The sequence below is a fragment of the Meleagris gallopavo genome, chromosome 14 (assembly GCF_905368555.1).
Source record: "Meleagris gallopavo chromosome 14, MGAL_WU_HG_1.1, whole genome shotgun sequence".
NCBI lineage: Eukaryota > Metazoa > Chordata > Aves > Galliformes > Phasianidae > Meleagris > Meleagris gallopavo.
Window position 1 is genome coordinate 17729234 of NC_139417.1, and position 12035 is coordinate 17741268.

The window sequence follows — 12035 nt, forward strand, 5'->3', positions numbered from 1 at the left end:
CCATGTGAAAGTCGTGCAGCTGGGTGTAGAATTGCAAGGAGCAAGTGTGTGGCTTAGTCCCTGAGCAGCTTTACCCCACGGAAATACCAGTTAAAGCATAGGTTTCAGTGTATTAGTGATTTTATGACCTGTATAAAAATGTCAAGTCAAACAGCTGCCTACTAAATTATTCAGTGTATTGATAGAATAATGACTTTGAAGATGGAGTTATTGGGCTTAACTCTTTAACGAGGAGTGGGGAAGGGAGGGGGATCACTGTGCTTGATTCCAGCTGGATCCTAGTAGGATCTCTATGCCACGTGCCATCTCAGAGCAGCAGATTTGAGTGGAAGTAAGAGATGGGATTGCTTTTGACACTGATGTGAATTTTATATCGGGTGCATTGTTGGTAGAGCTGGGTAGAAAATCAGAAACCCATAAACAGAAACTTGTAAGGCTTACCTGCTGAATACTTAAACTTTTTATTAAAAAAGCATAATTAACCTTATTTTTTTTCCTCCAGGAAGAAGCTTTGTACATATAAAATAACTGTCGTGCACAAAGGAATGCAATGTCTGATTGATTTCTGAAAGTTACAAACCTGCAAGGACATGTCTTGAAGTATTTCATATGGGATAATATGAAAATATATCAAAAATATTGATATAATCTTACAGTGCATTAGTATATATGTGTATTTATACCATCCTGCAGTCCGCATTTGTACAAAGAGTATTTTGTAACATATGCAGATAATTTTACATTACTCTTGTGCACTACCTAGAAAGCCAGTACAGAGATTGTAGCTACTGTGGACATCTCTGCTTATTTTCAGATTTTTCCATATTTTAGGAAAGCTGTTGGTCCCCTTTATGCCTCCAGAACATATTTTCCCATCAATCATGGTACAGCAGCCACAACAAATCTGTTTTACTGATAATCCATGTTTGGGGAAACAAGGCAATTAACCAGCTGGTGGAGGCAGCAGCTGAGGCACTGGGGCTGCTGGGAGCCAACCAGCCCTGCCCTGGGCTGCTTGGGCTGCCCCAGTGTGTGCATCCCCGAAAAATCACGCATGTTTCAAAACCAGAAATGTTTGTTGTCTCTCTTTAGCTTTGCTCATCCATCTCAGTGCCATGGCCAGGTGTGAGCAATGGCACTTCTGTTAACACAAGCCATGCTGCAGCGATGTTCCCTTTGGGGTGGGCAGTGCTTTACTTCTGTTTCTTCATGAGAAACAAGTTGCAAGTTTGTGGTTTTTTCCCCCTAAAACGTTGATGTTATAAAAGTTCAGTTGCTTTTATTTAGATCCAAACATCCTTTTGTAATTTCCGTTCTTTAGATCCTGGATGCTTTGCTCTTTCTGATAGCACTCTAATGTGGCTCTCACAGCCCTCAGAGATCCCCTGACAGATCAGTGGGATCAAAATCTGATCCACTGCTGCTTTGCTGTGCACAGAACCAGGCTCGCTCATGGAGGTGTTCTGCTTATAGAGTTGAAGTGGCATTTGGCGGAGTCTTTTTTCCAGATTCGTGGGATTTATCGTTGCCGAATTTCAGCTCTGACCTTCACAAACAGGATTTTGCAGTCTCTGGTGGTGCTGCTCGTGATCCCTGAGCAGGTCTGCCCACAGCTCCCAGCTGCACTTTCATCTCCTTTCCATACCCCAGGGCTGCAGCAGCTTACAAGGCATCACCCCTCAGCACGGCGGTGTCAGCCTTTGGAAAGTGTGCCCATGCTAATGGGCTCTTCTCCCTGCAGCACGGCGTAGCACTTGCTTGAGTTTTAGTGTCAGGTGCCAACAGAGCCAGGCAGAAGTACCTGATGGTGAGAGGAAAAAAAAGCACTAGGGTGCTACCAAGTGCTTCTGTTGACTCTTCTTGAGAATGGTGCTGTTAGCAGTATGATCAATGAACTTTTCAGCCTCATCTGTGCCAGCTTTAGTGCCACGGAAGGAAATGCTGTGCTTGGTTTATGTCATGTGGGCCATGAGCTTCTCCTACTTCTTACAACACAGACTTGCTTGCAGAAGTGTGAAGGCACAACCGTGCTCCTCCAGGCCAACAACAACCCCGTCTCCTCCTGGTGTGCTTGCTTTACAGCTGTGCTCATTAATACTCTTAGGTTGCCCGTGGTGTAGGAGTAAGGATGGAGCTGCGTGCTTTTCTCCTGCATCTTGTACAGCTATTAATGTAGCCGAACTAATTGCTTGATTAAGCTGAATAGGGTGTAGTAGTGGGGAGAGCATCTTGGCAAAAATAAGTGAATTGGAATTAGGGGGGGGATTGCTGAGTTGGTAGGTTTGCAGCAGTAGAATGCGATGCATGTAGGGAGAGTAATTTATGGATGTATTTAAAAATAAAAAAGGGGGAGGGCGATCTGTGGCTAATCCTAATCTTTTATTTCATTTTTTCCTAATTTTCCCTGAAAATAATACCATTTATTCACGATGTCGCTGTAATAATTGAACCAGTGGAAGGAGAGGAAGAAAGCTACCCATATAAATGAGTACTCGAGAACTCTTCTGTTTTGACAGATCCCAAGGCTGGGTAGCTTAGCTTGTTTTACTGTTCCTGTGAAAAGGGCTTGCTATCACTAGGATGCAGACTAGTCATTTTCTGCGCTTCTGAATTTGGACAGATTATGTTACAGCAAACTTTCTCCCCCTCCCCCCCCTCCAGTCACAGCCTAGTGACTCTGAGAGAATACATTGGTTAAATATTCCCTATTCTTTTGCATGGAGTTGCTTCAGGATTGGGAAGTTAAAGAGGAAAGGAGACAGGTTGCATGCCGGCAGGAAAGCTTTCATGGTCCCTTACTGATTCTGCTTAGATTTGAGAAATCAACTGTTTAAAGGAACTGCTTTACTACTGATATTGTGGCTCATTTCAGATATGTTCAGTCTTTGTTCAGTTACTTCCACTAGCCTTCCTGGTTTTTTTTCCCCTCCTCTTAGGTTTGTAGCTGGTACTGGCCTTTATTTGCTGTCTCCTGCTGCAAAATGCTGAAATTTTCAGATGTCTTAATTAGCTTCATTCTGTAAATGATAGTTTACAAGGAACTTCACATGCAATCTTTGGTTGTCTAAGATCAGTTCTTCATTACTTTTCAGTATTTTATGAATCCTTTGGAAGAACCTCCGGCTGAGATATAATTTCATAGCATAGATTTCTGTTTAGTGATGGAATTGCACCAAACTAGAAATCCTGAATGCTGTCTCCTGAGAAGTGAGATTTATTGTACTTTAGTCACTAATGACATCTTCTGCTCTTTGGAAACTTGTGCGAGGCTTTTGTTGTTGCTGTGTACCATCAATTTTATTATTACATTTGCTTGCTTTCCTTGCTATGCACTGCTTAGGGCCGACTTGAAAAAAAGATACATGTATTTCAGTAGTTTTCTGCTGTATATTAAGAGTGCAAATGATTGTTCACTTATCATTTTCCTACTCTCTGCAAACTGTGTGTGTGTGTATATGTATGTTTTAGCTGGCTCTTGAAGTCAAGATGGCTTTTGGCACTGTTGTTAGTTGTCCTCAGTGGCATTCAGGAGTTGCTAAATTGATTGCACGAATCAATCTTTAAAACAGCATCTCTCTTTAGTTATAATTTGGCATTTCCAAAAGAAGGAGGCTTTTGCTGAAGGCAGAGGAAGAAGGAATGGTTCCTCAGGTGCCCCTGCTTAGGGCTCTTGCTCCCCCGACCTGACAGCCTCCCAGAGGAGGAGCAGCACATCCTTCCCCTGCTTTGCAGTCCTTACAAATGGATGCACACCACCCCACTGTTCCCTGAGGTTTCACTGAGAGCAGTGGATTAAAACTGAAGAAACTCTCTGTGTTGTGGCACTGAAAATGGGACTTGCTCATCCAACCTCATAGGCTCGAGTGTCTTTTTGTTCATCTCAGGTTGTTCCATGTTACTTGAATTAAGCCATATCAAGTCACCTTGTTCAAACTGTTGCTTTTTGTTGCAGGAGAACGGGGGCCAGGCACCAGGAGAATGTGTTTTTGTATAGTTGGTGTGGGTATGCTTAACTTCCAAGCCCTGCACAATCTTTGTGTATCTGTGTGCTGTGTCCCAGTTAGGTAACGTGGCAATTTGTATAAGAAACCAACCTAGAAAGAAAAAGACCTTGTTTTTGGAGAACGTGGTGTTGAGGGAGTATGTGGGCGATCTGAAATGTCTTCTGGTTTGCAAGGACAGGGAGCAAATTAAAAAGGAAAAACAAACAATTTAACAGTGATGGAGCCGTAGCTTCAGCAAGGATAGACTGTGGGCGTGCATCCATTTTATCTCGCTGTAGAAGATTATTCCTCAACACACAAGGTCACAAAATCTCACACTTCTGAGTATTAGAAGATAATCTTGCTGAAAGTTTAAAATGTATCACCAGCAGCAAATATTTAAGCAACTGGGGGACTATGTGAATACCTGCCTTAGCTTGCAAATAAACATGAAATTGTCAGCTCAAATAAAAACAGAATGTTAAAACATGCCAAGTGGAAATCAACAATCAAGTGCTAATTATTACAGCTTATGTAGATACTAATTACTCAGTTACTTATGTGGTTTTCTTACTGACCTTTTTTGCTCGGCATTTTGTAATTGCTGACAAGTGATTAGAGGCATTCCTTATCAGACTTCTGATTTTGGCTTCTGGCATTGCAATCCTGGTCAGAAAAGATATAATATGAGAGTGATAGGAGCAAGAAATGGAGGGGAACTAATGGTCCACTCCCTTCTCTGCTAGCATAGACTAACTTGAGCTTGCTCCTTCATGCAAAGAATCACTCAGATATGACATTGAACAATATCCTTTCCGCTGTGCCCTTCAGCTGGCTCAGGCTTCTGGCCAGGTGCAGCTGCACAAGTCACCAAGTGGAGACTGGAAAAGAAATACAGAAACTGATGGGGACTTCTGGTGGTTCTGCAAAGCCTCAGTGTTTCAGAAGCTGTTGGTTTGAGTCTGGGACAGAGCTGGGACAGATGCGTGCTGGTGGCGGCGTGGGTTTCTCATGCACTGGGGAGACACATCAGGGCGCAGCCTTAGGCTTGGGTCTCGAACAGCCTTAAAGATGCATGTGGGATCTTGCCATCTCATTCAAAATTAAAACTACAAACCTGTAGCTTACATGATGGTGAATAAAAATATGTTGTTGGCAAGGAGTTGGTACAACCCACCCCCTTCTGTTGCTTGGAAAAGAAGAAACGGAAGACAGCGAAGGAGAAGCTACGTAACTTGGTAATGAGATATCACATGCATAAAACTGCTGTATCTACAGTGATTTTTCCCTTTGTCATCAAAGCCTGACATGTTCTGTTAGGTAACCTTTGGTAAGTGGCTGGATTGATGCACTGTACACAAATGAGCACAGGATCTCCTAATCAGCAATTTGGAGAGACGAGAGCATCTCTCAGACGATGCGAAACAACTGCACGCATTTCATTGCTTTGCATTTGAAGTGGAAAGAAGGGTGATGGTCACGTCCTCTGCTGTCAGTGCAGTCTCCTGGAGTTATCCTTGGCTTTTTAGCAATACATGAGCTATTCACCTGTATTTCTACGTGGAAAAATAGCTTTGAAAGAGCATCTTTACATGCATGTGCCTGTTCCCTGTGTCTGATCAGAAAACAGTGTATTCTGAGCATATTCTGATGGGGCAGGGAGGCCTGTTGTAAGTAACAGACAATTTCAAGGGTGATGCAGCTTGGAAGTGCAATTTATGAACCAGCTGCTGAATGAGTGTGAGATTTCTTCTACGATCTCTGAAGAATTCTGTTGTCTAAAGATTATTATCAATAGGCAGTCATGCAGGTCAGTGTTCTTTTCATTTGTGAAGCAAATGGCATCAGATTGCCTTTTAAAGCCTAGAAATCCAATAGAAATGTGTGTGCTCTTCTCTATTTGCTGAGACTGAGGTTTTCTGTTACTTAAAAATAACACTTTGCAATATTAAATTTTCATTTTCTTTTTCCTTAAAATAAACTATGTGAGATCTCTATTTTGGTGGTATTTTACTTTGAAGTTAAACCAGTCAAACCCTGGGAGACCTATGATGGTGATTAGGCTTTTCCATTATTATCTTTTTGCACAGGATACATAGAGAATGCTCTTGGCTGACTTGCCAAACTATGTCGAAGTGCACAGGAGATGTTTACAGGGCAAACGAATACTGAATTTATATTTCAGCTTTGGAAAACTCTCTTCTGCTTAGCTCCTGTCATCAATCTGTTGCATTGATAGCAATGTCTGACTTCAGGAGCAAGAGGCAAGATGAGGATTTGGAAGATGCTGAGGAAGGGCTGCATCTTCCATCCACTGCAGCTGGTGGCTGTGGCTGGATGAAGGGTGGCTTCCTTGGTGCTCTCTTTCTTGGCCCTTTTGCTCTTCATCTGTTGACATAACTACTGAGATGGTGGTACTTCAGAGTTAATGTCCTCTGGTTTTGAGGGGGCAGCTGAGGCAGAGTAGGGCAGCAGTGAGTCTGGTTTTTGGGTTTGCTCTGCTAAGTGTGCTCCAGGTGCAGGGGTAGAGAAAGCAATGTGAGAAATTGCAGTGAACTTCATCTTTCTTCATGAGGCTGGGAGGGCCACTGAAAGCGAATATAAGCAAGGAAGGGATCAGAAACACTTCATTATTCAATAAACTAGATTAATAAGCTCAGAGGCTAGCAGGTTTGCAGTTCTCACATTTTTTAGCTTGTACTGAAGTGAAGAATGTTGTGTTTATAGAAGGAGCAAAAGCTTTGAAAGATACCAAACCTATATTAGAAAGCAGAAACAGGGAAGCCCTTAAATGGTATCTGGTGGATTTGGGGTAAAGACAGATCTGTAGTCAGAGAGCCTCTGCAGTGCTTAATTTGAGACTGGAATGAGGCAGAGACAGATGCGAAATCTCGTAGCTTCCTTCAATAGTAAATATGGAAGATGTGGAAACAGGACAAGACTGTGCTGCTGGATTGATGGCAATGCAGAACAGTGCCTGAGTAGACGAGGTGAGTAAACACCAGCCCACAGCAGAGCTGGGATGAAAAAAAAGAGGAAAAATCAGCTCAATGTTTGCATTGAGCAAGGGAAAATTTTGTTTGGGGATTCAGAACCTGTTGCCTCGGTAATATTTTTGCCACTGACCAGGGTTGCTTCTTGCCCGCAGAAATACAACCCTTACTGTGCACTCTTATCTTGCATAAGCATTCTGCGGACGGATGCTCTCAGAATGTCAGCATTTGCATAATATGCTGATGAGCTCCCAGGTGCGAAACACACCTCAGCTTTCTGTGGGATGGCTTCTCTCAGCCATCTCAGTGCCACTATAAACTTGGAGTGCAATGTGAGGATGTCTGCTGGCAGCAGATGAGATCAGCTCTTCAGGCTTTCATCAGTTCTCCCTGTTGCCAGCTCCCAAAAAAAAAAACTGTCTTTACCTGAAAAAGCAAATTTGGAGTGTGATTATATAGTATTTCTGTGAAATAAAGATGGAAAATAGAAATAGAGACAACGCTTTAAGTGATTTTTTTCCTTGAAGTCTGTGCTGCTCTTTTACAGAAAATCAGGGTTGTGTAAACCTGAATTTCTTTTGAGGCTTTTAGGAAGCCTTAGCTTTCAGAACGAGTGGAGTGGTGGCTGGGGAGCCACATGAAAAGAGGGTTGTTGCTTTTTTCCTTTGGAGACAATTTCATATCTGCATTCTGAAGTTCCTCTCCAAGCCTTCTGTTGACAGGGGATGCAGAAAAACCTGGAGCTGCTAAACGCAGTTGTTGGTGCGCTGCCTTCCATAGTGTCACCGAAGGGAGAGCGCTGTTGGTTCCCTTTGGTGCCTGTTTCCATCTGTTCTTCACCTGAATTGCAGTGTGCATTTGAATTGATGGGAAGCAATGGGATGCAATGGCCAGCCCTCCCCTCAGCTGTGGGAGGTCTTATAGTTAGCAGGATTGCCTGGGCACCGCTGAATGTTTGCTGGTAATGTAGTTAAAATGCTTTATCATTTCAAGCCTGGGAATCTGGGTTCAGTGCTGCTAGTGAGGATAAACTACAATTAATTTAATCAGTCTGAAATGCATGACTACAAAGAGCAGTGTTCGGTTTCTTGCAATCACTAAGGGATGAAATACTGTACTGAATGTAAAGGATTTGCTTATTCCTGGTTTTTGGGTCAATATCATTCCACCAGTGGAAAATGTTGTAAGAAATTGCCCTCAAAAGCATTTCTGTTGTTGGAAGTTCTAAAAGTTCTGAAGGCTTTAAATACGTAGGGGCTGTTGGTTTGATCTCGTACTTGGAAGTTACAGTGTCTGCTTCTTTAAGTGGAGTCACCTGTTCTACTGAAGTTATCAGTATCCAAAGCACTGTGTGGGCATGCAGGAGGTCAGCTGTCCTGCTTGAGTGAGCACCTGATGTGAGAGCTCCTACAGAAGCAAGCAGGAGCAGGCATAGTAGTTGGTACATGTGCTGGTGTTGTGGGGGAAGAGAAAAATGATCTGATCCAGAGTCTCCCACACGAGCACCAAAAAAAGCCCTGGTTCGATTTTGCACGCAGGCGTGACAGGGCTTTAAAAAACAAAACACAAATGCAGTTCTGAAGGTCGTGTGTTTTGTAAGAAACCCCCTCTCTGCTTCGGCGCAGTGCCTTATGAGCTGAGGGATTCCTCGGAGCCTAGAGAAAATGGGAGCTTTAAAAGCAAAAACTGGAGAGCTTTTATTGTTCTGGGCAGCAAGGGATAGACTGCTTGGAATCTAAAAATACACTGGTCATTAGGGTTATCTAATGGTGGTGCTGGGACTCCTTGTAAATGGCTCTGGGATTTGGGTGGATCTACTGATGTGTAGCAGGGGCGGGGGAGCAGCTGGGGCTTTCTGCCACCTGTTGAAGGCCTGAAGTTTGTTGTGCCTGGGGAAAATGGATTCCACGTGAGGTGCTGCAGCAGGCTGAAAGTTTATTGGCCCTTAGCGAATTAGTCAGAATTGAAGAAAGAAGGAGCCGCTTAATCCTCAGTACCACGTTTGGTGTCTGCAGGAAGCGATGGGCTCCTGGGGAGGAATCCCTGAGTGCTGGGGGAGCTGGTGTGGAGAGTGGGGAAGACTCCCAGAGGGTGCCCAGCCAGCACATTGCGTGGTCTGGAGGTACCGAAGTGATCAAAGATGGCCTGTTTGCAAAGATTAGTTAACGTGGGTAGGAATGAATTTAATGACATATCTGTGGAACTAACTTTCCCCGTGCATTACTTCTTTCAGGTATTGGAACTTTGACTGAAGAATACGTATCATGCACTGGAGAAGGTAATAATTCTTTAATGCTAATTATGATTTGCTAATGCTGTTTTTTATGGTCTTGAAGTAATTACATTGAATGTCTTTGTGTTGTTTGTGCCTTAGACTAAGCAATGTATCCCTGTATCCCAGTGCATTGACAGTGGTTTTTGTTTAAATGGCTGTTGGAAGACTTCTTTTGAGTTCTTTAGGAGAGATACTGCTTTTAGGGAATCTCATACTGCAAGTTTTACAGAAAAGTTGAAACAGTTTGCCTCAGAAAACTAAATGTAGTGCTGTTAGAAACATCGTATGCGACTTAAAGAAGGAACCACTTACAAAATGGGATTGATGTCTTGGAATGCTTTCTGTTTGGTCTTTGTTTTTTGTTATCAGATTTTCAGAGTGTTTAGTTGATCACTGAATGGTCATCTCTGCAGATGAACCGTCAAAAGAAAACTGTCACCTCTGAAACTCAAATATCTTTCATGGTATTTGAGCTCGAAGGTCCAAATGGATCAGTATTGCTTGTTGAGGTGGTTTTTTCCTGTATATCCTGAAATGCTCTTGTTCTCTCTAGAATAGCACTGAAGTATTGAATATGAATACAGGTATGACAGTTTACTCTTTAGAGTCCAGCCCTGGTCAGACTGTGTTTTCTTTTGTGTCCCTACTGCGTTGCCTTTGCTCCTCAACATTGGGCTTTCATGCGTTTGATCTCTGCAGATAAACTTCTACCAAAGTAGAAGATACTTTTGAAGATGCACTATATTGTCATCTTCAAAAAAGAGCAAAACCCAGCCAGAATTCGCAATAAATTATGTGTTTTTTCTTCTGAGTTGTAGATGTTTTTGCTCTGTCTGCTGAGAGAGGTCATAAATACCTTATCAATTAATTTCTTAATTATTTTTCTTGGGGTGATGGAGCTGGGTGTTGCTTACAGTATAAACTGAATTACTGCTTTTTACATTTAGTAAAATATTCAGCATGGTCCTTAAATTTGTCAGACTATCTGTGCGAGACGTTCAAAGATGGTATGAGAAATGTTGTGATATCACATTCTAGTGGTTTGAAAGGCAAAGCTTATTTCTTTAATATTAAAGATAGCTTTGAATAATGGTCTTCTCATGCCTTTGGTCAGTACTCTTAAATTCGGAGCCCTTTCTCGGGTGAATTCTTGTTTCCAGTTTCCTCAAAGTAAGCGGATGCTTAATTGATTAATTGAGCCTGATTAAGAAATGCAAGATCAGATCTGGTGATATAATTTTTAGGTTGCAGGCTTGGGTTCTGCATTCCAGATGCCTTATGTGCCTGTTGGATAGTGAGTGTGAAGGACTGGAGGACACAACTATATGCACACAAGTAATGGCTTGTGAACAATGCCATCACTACAGGCACAATTACTTTCTGTTTACACAGTTTACTATTTTGTAAACACTTCTCATTAGCAATGTAATCAGAATGTGTTAAATACCTCAATATTGTAATATGTAATGAAGTGCTGTTTAAAAAATAAGAGGAAAAGTGGGACTTCTGGCTAGCAGCATACCTTGAACAGGTGTGATTCTTTCAAAGACCAAATTAAAGCATGTTTTTTAGGAAAGTGGGGGGGTGTCACACGTGTGTCTACTATTGACACAGGTACCTTTAATGGGGACCATAAATTCAACTGTTTTTTCACACCACTTGGTTCTAGGGGATGGAAGGATTTTCCTAGTCCATTCTATTAAGTTGTGCATGCTTCTTGCTCAGGCATAAGCAAGGCAAAGAGTAAGTTTGAGGCTTGTTTTGTGGTCTGTTTGGGAAATCAAAACAGGATGATTTCTAAAGTTGAAAGAAAATGCTTGTGCATACAAAAAGCACCGATCACATAGTTGGGAAATAAAAAGCCCAAGCGTAGAGTAAAGTAATGCTAGGCCATGGGTGTTTGGCAGTGTCTTTTGCCTATTCTTGGTTGCCTGTGAACTGACCTTTCTGCAGCCTCCTATGTAGGTTAGGAACAAAAATAGCCTCCTGACAGTTCTGCTGGAGTCCCCTGTAATTGCAGAATGGTTTTTTTTTTCTTTTTTTTTTTTTCTTTTCTGGTGTTTCAAGGTTGGCTTGTATTTATAGGCTGGTGTTGCTGTTTCTCCTCTGGGTTTTAGATTTTCCTTTCATCTGTCTCTTTTTAACTTCTTGCAATGCTGTAGTCAGGTTAGCTTAAGTGTAGAGGCACGGTACATTGTGAGGACGCTTCCAGAACTGCTAAAAGACTGAGCATTCAAATGAATGGAAAGGTGTTTGACTCTGAAGACAGAGGTGTCTGAGATAAACTACTTCTATTTAATAAAAAAAGGTAGAGTGCCTCAAACAACAACCGTCTAGGTAGCTGCTGTCAGAAGCACTACTTAAAAGGAATGAGGAACTGTCTTAAGGAGGGATTGCTGTATTGAAAAATAAACTGCTGAATCACTGGAAGCAAGGAAGCGGTACGGAGTCGTAGAGGCTCTGCAAAAATAAAATGGCTGCTGTAATTCAATTAAAATCACAGTAGGATTTGTTGTTTGAGATGGTGCATCCGTCATCCTGTATCTCCTGATGGCTGAAGCCTCGAGGGATGCTTAAGTGAGTGCAGTGCTCCTGAAAAATGCTGGAGTGACAGTTCTGGCCAACCTGATCCTCTGTTTACGCAGACATCTGCATTTTCCTCAACATACCTATTGAGTCTGGGCTGCTGCATGGGCTCTGTGCAGTTGGCATTTTGCAGTAGATTACTAATCTGAATCAAGTGTCAGTTTATCCTGCAAGCAGGAAGAGGAGCACCATGTAGTT

The 12035-nt window shown here is 42.4% G+C and overlaps 1 protein-coding gene across 3 annotated transcripts in view; it reads left to right on the forward strand.

Moving 5' to 3' along the window:
* LOC100541983 (contactin-4) overlaps positions 1-12035 on the forward strand; it is a 249894-nt gene that overhangs the window by 24346 nt on the left and 213513 nt on the right. For all 3 annotated transcript variants that reach the window (XM_085235518.1, XM_085235519.1, XM_085235517.1), the window contains exon 2: positions 9210-9254. The gene's annotated coding sequence lies outside the window, so the exon portion shown is untranslated. The remainder of the gene's footprint in view (positions 1-9209; positions 9255-12035) is intronic.